The 21,778-nt window shown below is 39.6% G+C and overlaps 1 protein-coding gene across 1 annotated transcript in view; it reads left to right on the plus strand.

The window, feature by feature from the left end:
- Window positions 1-10,985: 10,985 nt before the first annotated feature.
- Window positions 10,986-21,778, plus strand: part of LOC132405205 (organic cation/carnitine transporter 2-like) — a 125,296-nt gene continuing 114,503 nt past the window's right edge. Inside the window, exon 1 of the mRNA XM_059989895.1 lies at window positions 10,986-11,047. The gene's annotated coding sequence lies outside the window, so the exon portion shown is untranslated. The remainder of the gene's footprint in view (window positions 11,048-21,778) is intronic.

Here is a 21,778-nt window from a genome sequence, read left to right on the forward strand (position 1 = left end):
GGATCCCCCTACCCCCCACCCAGTGTGATACAGCTTGGGCCTCAACTTCTCGGCTCCAAGCATGCTCGGTAACTCAATGATGAGCCTACTCTCAAATTCCCTTCCCTGATCATGATGTACTCTTCTTGGGAGGCCATAATGAGCAAAATACTTTTTCCATTGCACTTTGGCTACTGTGGATCCCCTCTGATCCCTGGTGGGGAAGGCTTCAGCAGATCTGGTGTAGTTATCAGTGATGACCAAGACATCTGCAGCATTGTTAAAATCAGGCACAGTGGAGAGGAAATCCATACACAGTAAATCAAGTGCTCCTGCACTCTGTTAAAGCAATCCTTGTAGGCAGCATATTCCTCCAAATAAATTGGATGCACAGCTTACAGTACTTCTCAACCACTAGCTTCATTTGGGGCAATGGACTGATCTTGGACCAATCCATAGGTCTTGACATACCCCAAGTGACCTGAAACATCATGAAATGACTTCAACACAATCCTCTGATGCTTCTCATTAAAATCCATCTGGTAACACTGTCCAAAGGAGATGTGACCCTGTATCAGATTTGGTTCCTCAACTCCAGTTTGTCCTATTCTCTCCTTAGTAGGGGTATGGTAGGGTGTTTCATCTTTTCAACTTAGGCCATAACCCCTTTGACAACAGTTGACCAAATGGCAGCAAAGCAAATGTCATCTCACTGGGCTGCTGCCAATTGCACAGGACTTAAGGCAGGAAACAACTTCGTATCCAGAGCTGCCAAGTTGAAATTTGCTTGTGGAGTGGTACAACTAGAAGTTCCTAAATGACGCACAGCTCTATCATGCCACAGCCTCTGATTTCCCCACTGTGGAAAACTGGTTCATTGCTTTAACACCAGAGGCAGGAGTGCTCTCCGACTCGCCGTCCATTTCCAGCACCTCATGCAAATGTTGGAACAACATTTCCACATCAGAATTCAGCCAGAGTTCTGGGGAGCCACCCCAGCTGATACATTCTGGAGTGGGAGAGTGAACAGCCTCCCTATATCATGTTTTTTTACCTATATCGTGGTGCGCATAGGTACCAATGATATAGGTAAAAAATGGGATGAGGTCCTACAAGGTGAATTTAGGGAGTTAGGAGATAAACTAAAAAGTAGGACCACAAAGGTAATAATCTCTGGATTACTACCAGTGCCACTTGCTAGTCAGAGTAGAAATAGGAGGATATTTCTGATGAATATGTGGCTTGAAAAATCGTGCAAGGGGGAGGGATTCAAATTTCTGGGGCATTGGAACCAGTTCTGGGGGAGGTGGGACAGATACAAACAAAACGGTCTGCACCTGGGCTGGACTGGAACCACTGTCCTAGGGGGAGTGTTTGCTACTGCTCTTCAGGGGACTTTAAACTAATGTGGCAGGGGGAATGGGAACAAGTGCAGAGAGACAGAGGGGTGTGAAATGAGGGTAGAAGCAAAAAGTAGTAAGGTGAAAAGTAAAAGTGGCAGGCAGGCAAATCCAGGGCAAAAATCAAAAAGGGCCACTTTTCAACACAATTGTATAAAGGCTAAGAGTGTTGTAAAAACAAGTCTGAAGGATTTGTGTGTCTATGCGAGGAGCATTCGTAACAAGGTGGATGAATTGAATGTGCCAATAGTTATTAATGAATATGATATCGTTGGGATCACAGAGACATGGCTCCAGGGTGACCAAGGATGGGAGCTCAACATCCAGGGATATTCAATATTCAGGAGGGATAGACAGGAAAGAAAAGCAGGCGGGGTAGCATTGCTGGTTAGAGAGGAGATTAACTCAATAGAAAGGAAGGACATTAGCCTGGAGGATGTGGAATCAATATGGGTAGAGCTGCATAACACTAAGGGGCAGAAAACGCAGGTGGGAGTTGTGTACAGGCCAACTAACAGTAGTAGTGAGGTTGGGGATGGCGTTAAACAAGAAATTAGAAATGCGTGCAATAAAGGAACAGTAGTTATAATGGGCGACTTCAATCTACACATAGATTGGGTGAACCAAATTGGTAAGGGTGCTGAGGAAGAGGATTTCTTGGAATGTATGCGGGGTGGTTTTCTGAACCAACATGTCGAGGAACCAACTAGAGAGCAGGCCATTCTAGATTGGGTATTGAGCAATGAGGAAGGATTAGTTAGCAATCTTGTCGTGCGAGGCACGAGTTACCATAATATGGTGGAATTCTTCATTAAGATGGAGAGTGACATAGTTAATTCAGAAAGAAAGGTTCTGAATTTAAAGAAGGGTCACTTTAAAGGTATGAGACGTGTATCAGCTAAGATAGACTAACAAATGATACCTAAAGGGTTGACGGTGGATATGCATTGGCAAGCATTTAAAGATCGCATGGATGAACTACAACAATTGTTCATCCCAATTTGGCAAAAGAATAAACCAGGGAAGGTAGTGCACTCATGGCTGACAAGGGAAATTAGGGATAGTATCAAGTCCAAAGAAGAAACATATAAATTAGCCAGAAAAAGCGGCACAATTGAAGACTGGGAGAAATTCAGAGTACAGCAGAGGAGGACAAAGGGCTTAATTAGGAAAGGGAAAAAAGATTACGAAAGAAAGGTGGCAGGGAATATAAAAACTGACTGTAAAAGCTTTTATAGATATATGAAAAGAAAAAGATTGGTTAAGACAAATATACGTCCCTTACAGTCAGAAACAGGTGAATTGATCATGGGGAACAAGGACATGGGAGACCAATTGAATAACTACTTTGGTTCTGTCTTCACTAAGGAGGACATAAGTAATCTTCCAGAAATACTAGGGGACCGAGGGTCTAGTGAGATGGAGGAACTGAGGGAAATACATGTTAGTAGGGAAGTGGTGTTAAGTAAATTGAAGGGATTAAAGGCAGATAAATCCCCAGGGCCAGATGGTCTTCATCCTAGCGTGCTTAAGGAAGTAGCCCAAGTGGATGCATTAGTGATAATTTTTCAAAACTCCTTAGATTCTGGATTAGTTCCTGAGGATTGGAGGGTGGCTAATGTAACCCCACTTTTTAAAAAAGGAGGGAGAGAAAAACCACGGAATTATAGACCGGTTAGTCTGACATCGGTGGTGGAGAAAATGCTAGAGTCGGTTGTCAAAGATGTGATAACAGCACATTTGGAAAGTGGTGAAGTCATCAAACAAAGTCAGCATGGATTTGTGAAAGGAAAATCATGTCTGACGGATCTTATAGAATTTTTTGAAGATGTAACTAGTAGAGTGGATAGGGGAGAGTCAGTGGATGTGGTATATTTAGATTTTCAAAAGTCTTTTGACAAGGTCCCACACAGGAGATTAGTGTGCAAGCTTAAAGCACACAGTATTGGGGGTATAGAGAATTGGTTGGCAGACAGGAAGCAAAGAGTGGGAGTAAACGGGACCTTTTCAGAATGGCAGGCAGTGACTAGTGGGGTACCGCAAGGCTCAGTGCTGGGACCCCAGTTGTTTACAATATATATTAATGACTTAGACGAGGGAATTAAATGCAGCATCTCCAAGTTTGCGGATGACATGAAGCTGGGTGGCTGTGTTAGCTGTGAGTAGGATGCTGAGGATGCAGGGTGACTTGGATAGGTTAGGTGAGTGGGCAAATTCATGGCAGATGCAACTTAATGTGGATAAATGTAAGGTTATCCACTTTGGTTTCAAGAACAGGAAAACAGATTATTATTTGAATGGTGGCCAATTAGGAAAAGGGGAGGCACAACGAGACCTGGGTGTCATTGTACACCAGTCATTGAAAGTGGGCATGCAGGTACAGCAGGTGGTGAAAAAGGCAAATGGTATGTTGGCATTCATAGCAAAAGGATTTGAGTACAGGAGCAGGGAGGTTCTACTGCAGTTGTACAAGGCCATTTTGAGACCGTACCTAGAGTATTGTGTGCAGTTTTGGTCCCCTAATCTGAGGAAAGACATTCTTGCCATAGAGGGAGTACAAAGAAGGTTCACCAGATTGATTCCTGGGACGGCAGGACTTTCATATGAAGAAAGACTGGATCAACTAGGCTTATACTCACTGGAATTTAGAAGACTGAGGGGGGGATCTTATTGAAACGTATAAAGTTCTAAAGGGATTGGACAGGCTAGATGCAGGAAGATTGTTTCCGGTGTTGGGGAAGTCCAGAATGAGGGGTCACAGTTTAAGGATAGAGGGGAAGCCTTTTAGGACCAAGATGAGGAAAAACTTCTTCACACAGAGAGTGGTGAATCTGTGGAATTCTCTGTCACAGGAAACAGTTGAGGCCCGTTCATTGGCTATATTTAAGAGGAAGTTAGATATGGCCTTCGTGGCTAAAGGGATCAGGGGGTATGGAGGGAAAGCAGGTACAGGATTCTGAGTTGGATGTTCAGCCATGATCATACTGAATGGTGGTGCAGGCTCGAAGGGCTGAATGGCCTACTCCTTCACCTATTTTCTATGTTTCTATTAAATCTTTCAGCAGCTGAAAGGCTTCTTCACATATTCCATACATCTTTCCCCAAAAGGCTCTGAAGCACTAAGGTAAACTTCGCTTTCTTTTCCTTTCATTCCCCTCCCTTCCCAAGTGGTGGTGGGGTCTCGTTACCACAGAGAAGCTGATTGAAGAGTGGCTTACTCTAGACTAGTCCTTCACATGTCTCCAGTAGTACCCACAGAATCCAAGAAATTAGGGTAGGGCACTCACATTCTTGGCCACTTGTTCACTATTTTTATCTTGGACTGATCCGTAGCCACTCCATCCTGTGAAACTACATGCCTGATGTAGTTTACTGACTTTGTACAGAACTGGTACTTGTCCTGTGACAGTTTTAACCCTTCAGCTTTCAGGTGGTCTAGCACTTTCAGTAACCTCATCTCATGCTCCTTCAGTGTAGCCCCAATACTATGAAATACAACAGTACCTCAAGCAAGTTCATGTCCCCAACAGTCTTCTCCTCCTGATATGCCCTGGGTCATTCTTTCAAACTGAAAGAATCCAAGTGGACATATGAATGCCGTCTTCTCGTTATCAGCTTCACTCATGCATATCTGATATCACCCAGTCCAACACACTGAAGCCCATTTTGCTCCATTCAGGCCGGCCAGAGCCTGGAACAGTATATTGGTCAGGGACAGTATGTCTATTCAATGTCTGATATACAACACACACTCATACCTTTCCATTCTTCTTCCTCACCACCATCGTTATGAATGGTACATAAGGACTCTTTGTCTCAATGAAGTTCCAGCCTCCTTCATTTTCAACAGATGCTGCCAGACATCCTGCACCTACATTGGTGCTAATTGTCCAGACCATTCTCTGAAAGGGGGAGGGGGTCCTCTGTCACTTAGATAGTGTGGCGAGTACTCTTGGAGCAACCCACCTCAAATTTGTCAGCAGAAAAGGCATCTTTGAACTTCAACATCTTCTCTGTTTGTCATCTTTTCCATTATCGGGGTACCGGGTAGTCATCAATTTTTAAATTTTTTTAAATTCAATTTTTAAGATAATTACATAGAATGAATAGAATGATGAGTAATATAATATCAGCCTCCCCCCTCCCCTTAACCCTCCCCCCTTAACATCCCTGCCTAAAAAAAGAAAGAAAGAAAAAAAGAAGAAAGACTGCCTGGGTATTGGAAGATCCCACATGCTCCATGGAATTAAAAATAGCTTTAATAAATGTATTTATTTCTTTCCCCAGATGACTAATAACTTTAGCTTTGGGCACCTATATATTTGATCCTATCTTTTGTAAGTAAGGGCGCCAAATTCTCAGGAATATGTCATATTTGTTTTGTAAATTATAAGTAATTTTTTCAAGTGGAATGCAGCTAAAAATTTCATTATTCCAACGATCCATACTTAAGTATGAATCTGATTTCCAAATAACTGCAATAAACTTCTTGGCTACTGCCAATGCAATTTTTTATAAATTCTTTCTGATATTTGTTCAATTTAGGTTTCGATTTTATCCCTTCAATATCACCTAGTGAAAATAATATTGGGTTACGTGGAAGTTGTGTTCCAATAATTTGTTCCAATAAAACTCTTAAATTTATCCAAAAAGGTTGAATTTTAAAACAAGACCAAGTAGAGTGTAAAAACGTACCAATTTCTCGATTACATCGAAAACATTGATCAGTTAAATTTGGGTTTAATCTATTTATTTTTTGTGGTGTAATTATAGTTGATGTAAAAAATTGTATTGTACTAATCTAAGTCAGACTTTTGTTGTATTTGTCATACTGTCAAGAATTGTCTTGGCCAACTTATTTCATCAATTTTAATATTTAAATCAGTTTCCCATTTTTGTCTTGACATGAATTCCTTATTTAATTGTCTGTTTTTGAATCAAATTATACATTCAAGAAGTATTTTTAAAAATTTTTCCTTTTTGAATTAAAATTTCTTTCATTAGGTTTCAGCATTAACATTGTTTGTCCCAGTTTATCTCTTAAATAAGCCCTTAATTGGAAATAACAGAAGAGAGTGTTATTTGATATTTTATATTTATTCTTTAATTGATCAAATGACATTAATATGCCTCCTTCAAAACAATCTCCTATATATCTAATCCCTTTTGGAACCCAGTTATATAAAAGTTGGTTATCCATTGTAAAAGGAATGAGTCTATTTTGAATTAGAGGTCTCTTTGCTAATAAAGATTTCTTTATCTCATCATCAACATTTGTCTTGTTCCATAAATCAATCAAATGTTTTAATATAAGGGATTCTCTCTTTTCCAGTATCCATTTAAATTCCCATTTATATATAAAATCCTGATATATTTTCTCCTATCTTATCTAACTTTATTCTAATCCATGCCCGTTTATCTTCATCAAAAAAAGATGCAATAAATTTAAATTGATTTCCTTTATAATAATTCTTAAAGTTTGGAAGTTGTAACCCTCCTAGGTCAAATTTCCATGTCAATTTTTCCAATGATATTCTTGACATCTTACCTTCCCAAAGAAACTTCCTCACACATTTATTCAACTCTTGAAAAAACTTCTGTGGCAGTTGTATTGGTAATGTTTGGAATAAATACTGTAATCTAAGATGTATATTCATTTTTACAGCATTGACTCTACCTACTAATGTAATTGGTAGCATCATCCATTTATCAAGATCTTCTTGAATTTTTTTCAATAATGGCAGATTTATATAATTTATATAAATTTATATATAAATTCTTTATATCGTTATTAACCCTTATACCTAAATACTTTATACCAATTATCGGCCATCTAAATTGAGTTAATAATCGACATAATAATCTTTAATAATCTCCTTTAGTAAGGGGTAGAATTTCACTTTTATCCCAGTTTATTTTATACCCTGATATTTTCCCATATTCTTCCAATCTAGAAGATCATTTATGCAACAAATGCAATGGGTTTTGTTAGATAAATCAGAACATCATCAGCAAATAGATTAATCTTATATTCCTCCCGGTTAACTCTGAAACCCATAATATCTGAGTCGGTTCTAATTAATTCACCTAATGGTTCTATCGCCAACACAAATAACGCAGATGATAGTGGGCAACCTTGTCTAGTTGATCTTGTTAACTGAAATGATGTTGAAATTTGGTTGTTTGTCACTACTTTAGCTTTGGGACTAGTATTTAAGGTTTTAATGGAATTTATAAAAGGTACTCCTAACCCATATTTTTCCAATACCTTAAATAAAAAATCCCATTCCAATCTATCAAGTTCTTTTTCTGCATCCAAAGCAACTGCCACACTCATTTCCTCCTTCTTTTGTGCCAAATGAATTATGTGAAGTAACCAAGTTACATCATCTGCCGATTGTCTATTTTTAATAAAACCTGTTTGATCCCTATGTATTAATTTTGGTAAATACTTAGATAATCTATTAGATAACATTTTTGCTATTATTTTATAGTTGGGATTCAACAAAGAAATAGGCTGATATGATATTGGTTTTAAAGGATCTCTATCTTTTTTTGGCAATACTGTTAAAATTGCTGTTGAAAAAGATTCTGGAAGTTTATATGTTCTTTCCGCTTGATATATTAGCTCTATAAAAGGAGGGATCAATAAATCTTTAAACTTTTTATAAAATTCAGGTGATAAACCATCCTTTACTGGGGATTTATTACTCTGGAGTGATCGTAGAGCTTCTTCGACCTCTTTAAATGTAAAAGTAATATCTAATCCCTTCTGTTCTTCCGAATTCAATTTTGGGAGAGTTATTTATGATAAAAATCTTTCTATCTCAATAACATCATTTTGTGATTCCGATTGATATAATTCGGAATAAAATTTTTGAAAGGTTTCATTAATTTCTAAAGGTTTATAAATAATTTTATTTGCACTTGTTCTAATTGCATTTATCATTTTGGAAGACTGTTCTGTTTTCAACTGCCAAACAAGAATCATATGTGATCTTATGTGACCTAATTCATAATATCTCTGTTTAGTTCTCATAATTGCTTTTTCTATTCGGTATGTCTGGAGCGTATTATATTGTAGCTTCTTATTGACAAGTTGTCTTCGTTTTTCTTCTGTCATATATCTTTGAGATTCTTTTTCTAATTTTGTAATCTCTTTTTCCAATTGATCTATTTCTACCATATATTCCTTCTTAATTTTAGTATAACTTATTATCTAGCCCCTCAAATATGCTTCCATCGCTTCCCATAATACAAATTTATCATCAACTGAATGAGTTTGTATCCAAAAAAAATTGAATCTGTTTTTCCATAAAATCACAAAAATCTTGATGTTTTAATAATATTGAATTAAATCTCCATATGTAAATCGGTTCCTCCTTATCCCCATCATTATCATTGTCATTATCAAAGGGGAATGATCTGATAATATTCTTGCTTTATATTCCATAGACTTCACTCTATCCTGAATATTCATTGATAATAAAAAAATCTATCCATGAATAAGTTTTATGTCTATTTGAATAAAATGAATAATCTCTTTCTCTTGGGTTAATTCTTCTCCATATATCAATCAAATGTAAATCTTTCATCAATGATAAAGTTAATTTTACTACTTTTGATTTTGTAACACCCTTAGTTGACCTATCTAGAACTGGATCGAGACAAAAGTTAATGTCTCCACCTGCTAATATTTTATCATGTGCATCGGCGGAATTCAGAAAGGCTTCTTGTATAAATTTTACATCATTTGCATTTGGTGCATAAATATTCATAAGTCCATAACTCCAAAAAGATTTGACAATGTATAATCCCATATCTCCTTGCAGAATCAATTAATATATTTTGTATTTTAATTGGTAAGGTTTTATTAACCAAAATTGCAACTCCCCTCGCCTTTGAATTAAATGAAGCTGCAATAACATTTCCGACCCAATCTTTCTTTAATTTCTGATGTTCTATCTTTGTTAAATGTGTTTCCCGCAAAAAGGCTATATCTATTTTCATTTTCTTAATGTATATTAAAAGTCTTTTTCTTTTCACCGGTCCATTAAGCCCATTAACATTAAAACTTTAAAATTTCAGGAAATTAGTCATTATTTTTAACATGATTACTCCAGTCTATAACAGTACATAATATTTTAGCTCTCATAATGCCTTGGGGAATCTCTTTAAAATTCTCCATGTAGCTATGTGTCTACCCCCCCCCCCCCCCCCCCAAACGTCCAGGCAATGAAAAAAAGATAGAAGAAAGATAGATTGTAAAGAAAAAAAATAACAAAATACCCCCTACTAATGTTGTGAATGGAAAAAACCACAACATTAACCCCCTCCGTTTTACGGGTCATGGCAATCGCCATGATTACGCACGTGAATCCTGTAATAATTGATCAGAAGCTCCCCCGTAATGAGAAAAAAGATATATGTAAGAGAAGAAAAAAAATAATATAGCTACTCCCGATTAATATTCCTCAAATTTTTACCTTTCTCCCCTTCTATCATATAATTAAGAATATATTTGTATATTCTTCTACCCTTAAATATCTATCAAATCCATTCCCTATCTCAGTCTTCATCTTTAATCCATTTCACTTCCATAAAATATTTGCTGTATCTAGTGAATATTTGGAAGTTCTTGTGCAAACTCCTACGCTTTCCAATAATCAGTAAAAAATCTTTTTTTGTCATCCAAGAAAATTATCAGTGTTGCCGGGTAGCACAGTATAAATTTATAACCCTTTTCCCATAAGACTTTTTTCACTGGGTTAAATTCCTTCTTCCTCTTCAAAAGGTCATAACTTATGTCAGGATAGAAAAGAACTCTTTTCCCTTCTATCATCAATGGCTCATTTCTCTTTCTGGCACCTTGGGCAGCCACCTTCAGGATCCTTTCTTTATCTTGATATCTTAAGCATTTTATCAAGATTGATCATGGATTTTGATCGTGTTGGGGTTTTGTTCTTAAAGCTCTGTGAGCCCTTTTGATTTCAATTAACTGACTTCCCTCTTCCATTTCCAAAACCTTAGAGATCCATTTTTGAATAAATTTTATTGGATCATCTCCCTCTATACCTTCTTTAAGACCAACAATCTTAATATTGTTTCGTCTGCTAAAATTTTCAAGCACATCCACTTTTTCCAACAACTGTTTTCTTTCTGATGTCCAGGCAAGGATATTATTTTCTATCTTGTCCACTCTATCAATGGTGTCTCCCATTATTTCTTCCAGCTTTTTAACTTTCTTCTCCATTTTCTCCTGTTTTTTCACAACCTTATCAAACAGAATCTTCATATTTTTAATATCTGTTTTTATTACTTTTAATGCTTTTAATTCATACATTATTTGTACCAGGGCTTCTCTTATGTCTCCAGAAAGTCCTCCACTTTTAATTTCTTCCGGTTCTTCTTCTTACTCTTTTTCTTCATCTGTGTCATCCAGAGAATCTGATTCTACTTCCGGTTCACTTTCACTTTCAGTCGCAGCTGAAACTTGTAGTTTGGCTTGCACCTGTTTGTGCATTCCCACTTCTTCACGCATGTGCAGTTCCTGCTGGTTCTTCTTAGAGGCTGTTGACGTTGCCGCAGTTTCCTGTTCTGCACCACCGGAGGTGAAGTGTACTTCGCTGAGAAAAGGTCCAATCTGAATACGAGGTTCCGTCATAATGGTCAGCCCTTTTTCCTTCCCAACTCGTGCTGTTTTCAAAGTAGTAATTCTCTTTTTCTTTTTAGGAGACATATCTAAAGATAATCCTGAGTAGTTTATAAGTAACTTTTAGAAAGTATTTACTAACTTTTCTTCACTTAAACGTTATTTTACTGGTTTTTTATGGGACAGCTGGATTTCCACGTCTCAATCCTACATTATGACGTCCCCTTGTAGTCATCAAAGTTGAATGACTTTGCTGTTAACTTTCCCCACCCGGGAGACTGTCTCACTCTGTCCCCCAGTTTTCTCACCAGAAAAATAGACATTAATCGTAACCGGGAAATGATACCCTATTGGTATCCCACCTCTGAGGGTGATCCCTCTCTCTGAGGTATTCCTGATAATCACTGTCATCTTGTTTGTGCAGACAGCCGAAGGTTTCTGCAGTTCAGGTCTCAGCAGCCCTCCAGCAGGTAAACGCCACTCTTTGTGATCCCCCGAAGCATCCACCAGGAGGGCCTCACCATCAGGCGACCCTGGAGATGTGGGTTTTCCTGTCATTTCCCCAGGACATAACACAAATGGGTTTGGACTGGGTGCACCACACAGTTCCTCGTTTATGCTCGTCATCCTACTTCGAAGGAACTTGCACCTTCCCAAATACAGCTCTGAACACTGGGTGAATTGACAAGGTTTTCCACAAATTCTCTCCATTTCTCTCCTTGCATGCTCCCACGAGCCTTCTCACAATGTGAGTATCTGTTCCCACAACAATGGAAGCTTTTCAACTAGATCCGGACAGACCAACACTAATGTGCCAAAGGTCTCAGCTAATCCAACATCTGCTTCTGAAAATTCCAGCTTCAACATCAATTAACCATCATACAGGGAGTCATTAGTATTAAGGCTCCTGATTTCTAGGGCGCTGAGTGGCAGCAATAGTAAATGCATCAAATATCGGTTGTAAAACCAGAGAACCTGTGGTGAGTATGACTCCAGCATAAATACCCTCAATCAATGTGGATACACTCAAGCTTGGTCTTGCTAGGCTTTCAGGAATAAGGTCTTGCACTTTAGTATTTCCCTTGATAAATTGTGTTCTCTTCGAGATGCAAGCTGTTCCCTTACTGGGCCTCTCTGAAGTTTCCCAACTTTATTTTCTGTTTGAGCAACCACTGGGTCATTTTCCAAAGTCTTCGCTATCCTTCACACTACTGCTTGAAGTGGCCATTCTCACCACAGTTGTAACAGAAAATACCGATCGCTTCCCTTGTCCCCTGTCAGCCGCAGTTCTCAGTTAGTACATCCTACCGATGGGTCCAGTTTCCTATCGGACTTCTTACACTTGGTGACAACACTAGCTGGCATCAACCCGGATACCTCGGCTTGCAGATTTTTCACTACATCCTGCAAAACCCCCACTTTCCCCCATCTCAACTAGATGAATGGCCTCTTTATGGCACAAGCAATGCAGCTGTCTCTGTAGCCTGAAAATATAGACAAAAAGTTTCTCCCCTTTCTCCTAGAATGTGTGCCTTAACTTCACCATAAGCTCTACTGGGCTGTCCATCATGCCAAAAACATTTGCTAACACTTCATGTAGTCCACGAATATGACCAATTGATTATCTGCCTTTAGGGACGTTAGCAGCCAGACCTTTTAAACTCTCCACCATTCACTGTCTTTTCATATTATCTGAGCACTGCCACTCATCCAGTAACTAAGATACCTGCTCCTTCCAAGTCTCATATTCTTCTTCCCCACTGGAGGTGGGCTTGACTCCAGAGAACACACTCAGCCTACAATAACGTTGGCTCTCTTCAGGTCCACTTAGGCATTTATTAACCAGTGATATAATCATCAAAACCAGCTCAGAATTTCCATCAACTGCTGAAGGACCCTTTAAACCTTTCACATAAGACAACTTTCCTTCACTTCACAGAAACAAGAACCATTTGTTTTTAAAGTCTTCACCCTCAGCTACATACAATTCATCTTTAATGTATTCACCCTCATCTACGTGCCCCCCTTCTCTAAAAACATGGAGTGCCCATGGCCCCACCTCTCCAGGTGCCCCTATCCTATCAGGTGGCACAACTTCAGTTACATCACTGCCAGTCTGGACTAACACGGCATCCTTACTTGCTGATTGATCATAACGCTGCTCACTTAGCGTAACTTCCCCCAATGCTATTGCAGAACTCAGTACTCTAATTAGGAGTTCATCAGGACTTCAGATATCCACCCCACTCAGGACACAAACATTACTTATGGATAATCTCTTCGAATCACATCAAACAACAATCCCTACAGCATCCATTGTAAAGTATCTTAATCATGTTCCCCAATGCTAGTTTAAACACAGGCTTGAACACACACACACACCGCATTCACATAGCACCTGAGTCCTAGATAAGCCCCCACAAATGTAACCCTCTCACCAGGCTTGTATGCAAATTTGGCTCAATAGCTAATTCTGCTAACAGCTACATGTCTCGGTGGTGAGAAGTCCACCTTTATAGCAATAGACATCTAGGGTTGATATAATTTGGGGTTCAACCAAACAGGAAAACAGGGATGTTCTGATTTATGGAACCTTGCTTTGAGCAAATGCTGTGTAAATACTGCCCATACAGAATTACCAGTTGCCAAGAAATGACAAGCCATATACCAACATAAAAGTATAAAGAAAGTATATTTACCAATTTCAGCTTTATCAAACAGTTAATGACAGAAAGAAGAAAAAGAAAAGAAAGAAAAGGGCCCACTACATTTAGACTAGTCTAAATCTGCACGACTGTTGGAGCTTAACTCTTCCAAAAGCTGGGTATAACTGTTACTCATAGCACTGAATTCTCATCACCAATCATCAGTAGAACTCCCATCTTGGATTCCTTTGTCTTGCAAAACACTCCTTGCAATAGTGATTTCCCATCAGATTGAAATCTATGGGCATCTCTCCCAATCTTTTTTACTCTGCATCTCCCCACCAAAAAACAATGTTGATCACGGGTTTAGCACATTTTGTTTCTCACTTGATGGTAATTGTTATCATCACATTGAATTTTATTGGGCATTGATTCTCATAATGAATAATATTAAAAAAGCATGAAGTGTCTGATGCTCTGGCCGTATTATTTAACTTCTCAACACCATTCATAAACACTACTTTTTAATTCTCTCCTCCAATTACTTTTCTTTTGTCACAATTTGAGCAAATTTTAATTTAATTTGTAACAGAAGTTGATCCAGCATTATCCATTGGTTTCTGGTGAGTGAGGCCTTTGGCTGTAACGCGGTGAGATGATTGAGTGCAAATGGAACTGTGTGGATAGCTATAATATGACTAATTCAGCCCCTAGTACAAAATATCCACAAGTTGTTCAGCTCAGAATGATACAAAATCACATGCTAAAAAGCCCCTTCACATTATTTATTGCTATTAATTTATTTATTTATAGATGCAAAGTACATTTATTATCAAAGTATGAAAGCAGTATACAACCATGAAATTCATCTTCCCCACAGTCATGAAACAAAGAACCATGAAACCAACCTGTTCAAAGGAAACATCAAATATCAAACCCCCTCCCCTGCATGCAAACGGCTACCAAAACACAAGTGAAAACACGGAATATAAAACACAAAACTAAAAGGGATATTTCAGTACTGTTCAGCTCAGCGTTCATTGTCTGCAGGCTGCCCTGATTCAAAAATCACTCAAAAGTACTAACAACAAATAGTGAACAGAGCTAGAGTAGAAACTACCATGCATCTTAAAAGCTGAATTAGAGCCTCGATAATAAGCATTTCTTATCTGACTCAATCATTTGCAAACACTGTGTTTGAACAGCGCGGAGATACTAGTTTTTTTTTATCTGTTCAGTGTACAGATCTTTTCTAAAGACTTTCATCTGTTAAAGTGTAAGCAATTTTTTAGATATGTGTATGAAAACGGATACTGTCATCTACAATAACTTGCAAGATTTATAAAAGTTCATATCGACCACCTTATTTACTTTTAATTTTTAATTCAGATCGATGTTTGATTAGTTGAAGCAGAGAACAGTTAGCCACAGACTTCAGTGGATGCCAAGTCATTGAGTATATTTAAAGTAGACATTGATAGGTTCCTGATTAAACAGGGTGTCAATGATTATGGAGAGGGGGCAGTGAATGGAGTTGAGTGGGATAATAAATCAGTCATGATGGAATGGTGGAGCAGACTCGATGGGCTGAACAACTTAATTTTGAACCTATGTCTTATGGTCTATGGATAAATGAGGGAGGGATTGGAAATGATTGCAAGTAAAACCTGATTTTTAAAAAAAGAAACCTTAAAGGGGCATGGTTAAACTTCTGCTTGCAACAGAAGTTTAGAAATGACAGAGCTTCATAATCTATAAAAGTATTTTTAAAAAACAGAAGTTTCCCATAACTTACTTATTCTGACCTGAGAAATTAATTACACATTGCTCTGAACTTAATCTACACTTTTGATCTCAGTTACAGTGTACGGCATTAATTGAATTTGCATTCTTGAAACTTCTCCCGATTAATTATAAACAATATCTTTTACATAAAGTGTTTTTTAAGAAATTAGAGTAGTACTTTTAAAAGCTCAGTTGATCGCTGACAGAACACTGTCCTTCAGCAGTATAATAGATTGGATGTTTCAAGGTCCACTTTTTCTCTTAATTTTTGACTGTTTTCAGAAGTCACAAGACAAAATTAAACATATCGGTCTTTCTAGTTTAAAAAAGTTAATAATTAATTCAAATTTTTCTCCCAAAATCAGCTGAACAAATTTAAATGTCTACTACATTTAAAAACATTACATCTCATTTGCAATTTAGGTACTCATACTTCTCATAATGGTTTAGAAACTTAAAAGGTAATAAATGCTGGCTTCTTCAGCAAGCCTCAATTCTTAAAGTATCAATAAAAATCCACTGATCACTCCAACTAAGAACAGTTGAACTCAGCTGAACCTGACTGAACTGAAGTAAATTATTGATCTGATTAGGAAGGTGGTTAATTTACAAGACACAAAGAGTAAATTAAATATTCTAAATGACAAATTGTGACCCATTACCCAGAAATCAGTGATGGGGACAATTTAATTGTAACAGGAAAGCACGCGTCCATGTTCACTGATAAGATACCACAACGAGTGTGGTTTAAAACAAAATAATTTATGTATTATACGAATGAGTTAAAATGTAACAAGTATTTATCCAGACTTGTCACTGTATTATCATTCAGGTTGAATGTAATAGTACTAAATATGATATTTTCTAGCTGGTGAAAATCCAAAAAGACTGGAAGCCCAAAATATTCTTGGAGAGCTCTGAGCATTTCATGTGCATTGCACCACTGCGCCTTGGAAGGAATGCTGGATTGATTTAACAGCGTTCTGCTAGGAGACCTGTAGTTAGTTTATAAAGTGAGATCATATAAATTCAAGTGCTTCCCCTGCAAATTTATAAGGTTAAGGTATGATTTAGTTGACATTTCAATGTATTAAGTGCATAAAACGCAGTTGGAAGGAAACTGTTTCCACTGCTTGGGGAGTCCAGAGTAAGAGGTTACAGTGGGTACCATGCACTGTAGCAATAGACAATAGACAATAGATAATAGGTGCAGAAGTAGACCATTCAGCCCCTCGAGTCTGCACCGCCATTCTGAGATCATGGCTGATCATTCACTATCAATACCCAGTCCCTGCCTTGTCCCCATATCCCTTGATTCCCCTATCCATCAGATATCTATACAGCTCCTTCTTGAGAGCATCCAGAGAATTGGCCTCCACCGTCTTCCGAGGCAGTGCATTCCACACCTCCACAACTCTCTGGGAGAAGAAGCTCTTCCTCAACTCTGTTTTAAATAACTGACCTCTTATTCTCAATCCATGCCCTCTGGTACTGGACTCTCCCAACATCTGGAACATATTTCCTGCCTCAATCTTATCAAATCCTTTAATTATCTTAAACGCTTCAATCAGATCCCCTCTCAATCTCCTCAATTCCAGCGTGTACAAGCCCAATCTCTCCAATCTCTCTGCGTAAGACAGCCCTGCCATCCCAGGAATCAACCTAGTGAATCTACGCTGCACTTCCTCAACTGCCAGAATGTCCTTCCTTAAACCTGGAGACCAAAACTGTACACAATATTCCAGGTGTGGTCTCACCAGGGCCCTGTACAAATGCAAAAGAACATCCTTGCTCTTGTATTCAATTCCCCTTGTAACAAAGGCCAACATTCCATTTGCCCTCTTCACTGCCTGTTGCACTTGCTCATTCACCTTCATTGACTGGTGAACTAGGACTCCTAGGTCTCTTTGCATTTCTCCCTTACCTAACTCGACACCGTTCAGACAATACTCTGCCCTCTTGTTCCTGCTTCCAAAGTGGATAACTTCACATTTATTCACATTGAATGACATCTGCCAAGTATCTGCCCACTCACTCAGCCTATCCAAGTCTCCCTGTATTCTCCTAACGTCCTCTTCGCATGTCACACTGCCACCCAGTTTAGTATCGTCAGCAAACTTGCTGATATAGTTTTCAATGCCCTCATCTAAATCATTGACATAAATCGTAAAGAGCTGTGGTCCCAATACAGAGCCCTGTGGTACCCCACTAGTCACCTCCAGCCAGTCTGAGAAACACCCATTCACTGCTACCCTTTGCTTTCTATCTGCCAACCAGTTTTCTATCCATGTTGAAACCTTGCCCCCAATGCCATGAGCTCTGATTTTACTCACCAATCTCCTATGTGGCACCTTATCAAATGCCTTCTGAAAATCTAGGTACACAACATCTACTGGCTTACCCTCATCTAACATCCTTGTTACACCCTCAAAAAACTCCAACAGATTAGTCAAGCATGATTTGCCCTTGGTAAATCCATGCTGGCTCGGCCTAATCCTATTTCTGCCATCTAGATGTGCCACTATTTCGTCCTTAATAATGGACTCAAGCATTTTCCCCACGACTGACGTTAGGCTAACAGGGCGATAGTTCTCCGTTTTCTCCTTCCCTCCCTTCTTGAAAAGTGGGACAACATTAGCCACTCTCCAATCTCCAGGAACTGATCCTGAATCTAAGGAACATTGGAAAATGATTACCAATGCATCCGCAATTTCCTGAGTCACCTCTTTTAGAACCCTCGGATGCAGACCATCTGGACCCGGGGATTTATTAGCCTTCAGTCCTACCAGTCTACTCATCACAGTTTCTTTCCTAATGTCAATCTGTCTCAATTCCTCTGATATCTTATGACCCTGGCCCATCCATACATCTGGGAGATTGCTTGTGTCCTCCCTGGTGAAGACAGATCTAAAGTATGCATTAAATTCTGTTGCCATTTTCCTGTTTCCCATAACAATTTCTCCCAATTCATTCTTCAAGGGGCCAACATTGTTCTTAACTATCTTCTTTCTCTTCACATAGCTAAAAAAGCTTTTGCTATCCCCTTTTATATTCCTGGCTAGACTGAGCTCATACCTGATTTTTTCTCTCCGTATTGCTTTTTTAGTTAAGATCTGCTGTTCCTTAAAACTTTCCCAATCATCTGTATTCCCACTCATCTTAGCCCTGTCATACTTCTTTTTCTTTAATGCTATACAATCTCTGACTTCCTTTGTCAACCACTGTGGCCCCTTCCCCCTCTTTGAATCCTTCCTTCTCATTGGAATGAACTGTATTTGCATCTTTTGTATTATGCCCAAGAATATCTGCCACTGCTGATCCACTGTCTTTCCTGCCAGGGCATCCGCCCATTTAACTTTGGCCAGCTCATCCCTCATGGCTCCGTAGTCTCCTTTATTTAATTGCAACACTGACACCTCTGATCTGCCCTTATCCCTCTCAAATTGTAGATAAAAACTTATCATGTTATGATCACTACTTCCTAATGGCTCCTTTACTTCAAGATCACTTATCAATTCCTGTTCATTACACATCACCAAGTCCAAAATAGCCTCGTTCCTGGTTGGCTCAAGCACAAGCTGTTCCAAAAATACATCCCTTAGACACTCCACAAACTCCCTATCCTGGGGTCCAGCACCTACCTGATTCTCCCAGTCCACCTGCATGTTGAAATCTCCCATAACGACTGCATTACCTTTAGCACATGCCAATGTTAACTCCCTAATCAACTTGTACCCAATATCCACGCTACTGTTTGGGGGCCTGTACACAACACCCATTAGGGTCTTTTTACCCTTACTGTTCCTCAGCTCAATCCACACAGACTCTACTTCCCCTGTTCCCAAGTCACCTCTTGCTAAGGACTGAATCTCATTCCTCACCAACAGGGCCACCCCACCCCCTCTTCCCATATTTCTGTCTCTACGATAGCACATATACCCTGGTACACTCAATTCCCAGGCCTGATCCCCTTGCAGCCATGTCTCTGTTATCCCAACAATATCGTAGTTCCCCATTTTCATCTGAGCTTCAAGCTCATCTGTCTTATTTCTGACACTACGCGCATTCAAGTATAGAATTCTTAACCCATTCCTCCTCTCTTTGCTTAAAACACTGTCTACTGTATCTAACCCAGCTCCTTGAACATCCATCGAACAAATTGCACCCTGAATTTTGATGACCTTCTCAAGATCACCCAAACCTTGTACACATTTAACCCCATGCACCTTCTGACCAACCCTCTGGATCTGGATCCCTGCCCCCTGCACATCTAGTTTAAACCCCCCCGAGCAGCACTGGCAAATACTCCTGCAAGAATGTTAGTACCCCTCCGGTTCAGATGTAGACCATCCCTTCGAAACAGATCCCAATGTCCCTGGAACAAAGACCAATTATCCAAAAACCTGAACCCTTCCTTCCTGCACCATGCTCTCAGCCTCGTATTAATGTGCATAATCATTCTATTCTTCGCCTCACTCGCACGTGGCACAGGTAGCAATCCCGAGATTGTCACCCTGGAGGTCCTGCCTTTCAGCTTCACTCCTAACTCCCTGAACTCTCTAAGCAGGACCCCCTCACTCACCTTACCTACATCATTGGTCCCTACATGGACCACTACATCTGGATTCATGCCCTCACTTTCAAGAATAGCCTGCACCCGATCTGAAATGTCCCGGACCCTGGCACCAGGGAGGCAACATACCATCCGAGACTCCCGATCTGCCCCCCTAACTATAGAGTCCCCTAAAACTATCACTCTCTTCTCTTCCCTCCTCCCCTTTCTAGTTGAGGGTTCAACCTCTGTGCCAGAGGCAGGACCACTACAACTCATTCCTGGTAGGTCATCCCCATCAACAGTATCCAGTACGGTATACTTATTGTTAATGGGAATGGCCACAGGGGTGCTCTGCTCTCTCTGCCTGCTCCCCCTGCCTCTCTGGACCGTCACCCATCTGCCTACTTCTTGGTTTTTTGGTGTGACTACCTCCTGATAACTCCTATCTATCTCTGCCTCCACCTCCCGAATGATCCGTAGTTCATCCAGCTCCTGCTCCAACTCCCTAACTCGGTCTGATAGGAGCTGCAGCTGGACGCACCTTTTGCAGGTGTGGTCATCAGGGACAACTGTGTTGACCCTGACCTCCCACATACTGCATACGGAGCACACCACTGCTCTGACTGTCTCCCCCATACCGGAACTGGATTAATAGAATGTCTAAAAAGCACCTAGCGACCTTACCTTCTTCCCCTCAGCGAGCAATCACACAAGCTTACTGAAGTCCCCTTACGCCGAAGCCCACTTAGCCAAAGCCCAGGACTCTGCTTCCACGGACTCCGCTGTCCGCTCGACGCTGCAGTTAGGGCAATGGTAATACAACTTGAGGCGCCAGAGTTTGGAGTTCAATTTTGGCACCATTTGTAAGGAGCTTCTGTACATCCTCTCTGTGAAAATACCTGGGTTTTCCTCGGATGCTCCAGTTTCCTCCCACAGTCCAAAGACATACTGGGAAGGTTTATTGTTCATTGTAAATTGTCCCATGATTGGGTTAGGTTAACTTAGGGTTGTTGTGGTGGCCGGAGGGGACTATTCTATGCTGTATCACTAAATAAAATAAATTAACATTTGAACTAGTCCACTATGAGATAATTTTTTTGGAAAATCTTCTCAGCATAAAATGTGACATAATTTTGGGAATTTCTTTGACCAGCAATCATTCATGCTGAGCCTAAGATCAATCATTTGTGTTAGTCAATAGACTTAAGAAACTTGGAGCAACCAGGACAACAGAATTTGTTTGGAAAAATGGCACAATCTTATCTATGATGTAAGAAGCTTGGTGATGTGTACTGCATTTTTAGTGTGTGCTGGAGATTTATCAAAGCACTACAACATAGAACAGCTGAAGCTTACTGTAATTTCACAGCAACCAACTAACCCCACTGGAACTAGCAGCCACATGACATAATTACCTTACATCATTAATTAAATCTTTCCTTTGTGTTCTTAATGGTGCATCCAACACCATTCTTCTCCCATAACTTCTCCCATTTATCTGAAGCCTACTTCATCACCCAATGCTGTTGGCACACACCTGAGACTTAATTCAGCATTGCCCACAATATAAGAATGAAGCCCCAAAATACACGCAGTGGCCAATCTAATCAGCCAATCATGTGGTAACAACTCAATGCATAAATCATACGGTCGTGGTCAAGAGATCCCGTTATTGTTTGGGACAAACATTATAATGGGGAAAAAATGTGATCTAAGTGACTTTGACCATGGAATATTTGATAGAATAGTTGGTGGAGATGAG

The sequence above is a fragment of the Hypanus sabinus genome, chromosome 15 (genome assembly GCF_030144855.1).
Source record: "Hypanus sabinus isolate sHypSab1 chromosome 15, sHypSab1.hap1, whole genome shotgun sequence".
Lineage (NCBI taxonomy): Eukaryota > Metazoa > Chordata > Chondrichthyes > Myliobatiformes > Dasyatidae > Hypanus > Hypanus sabinus.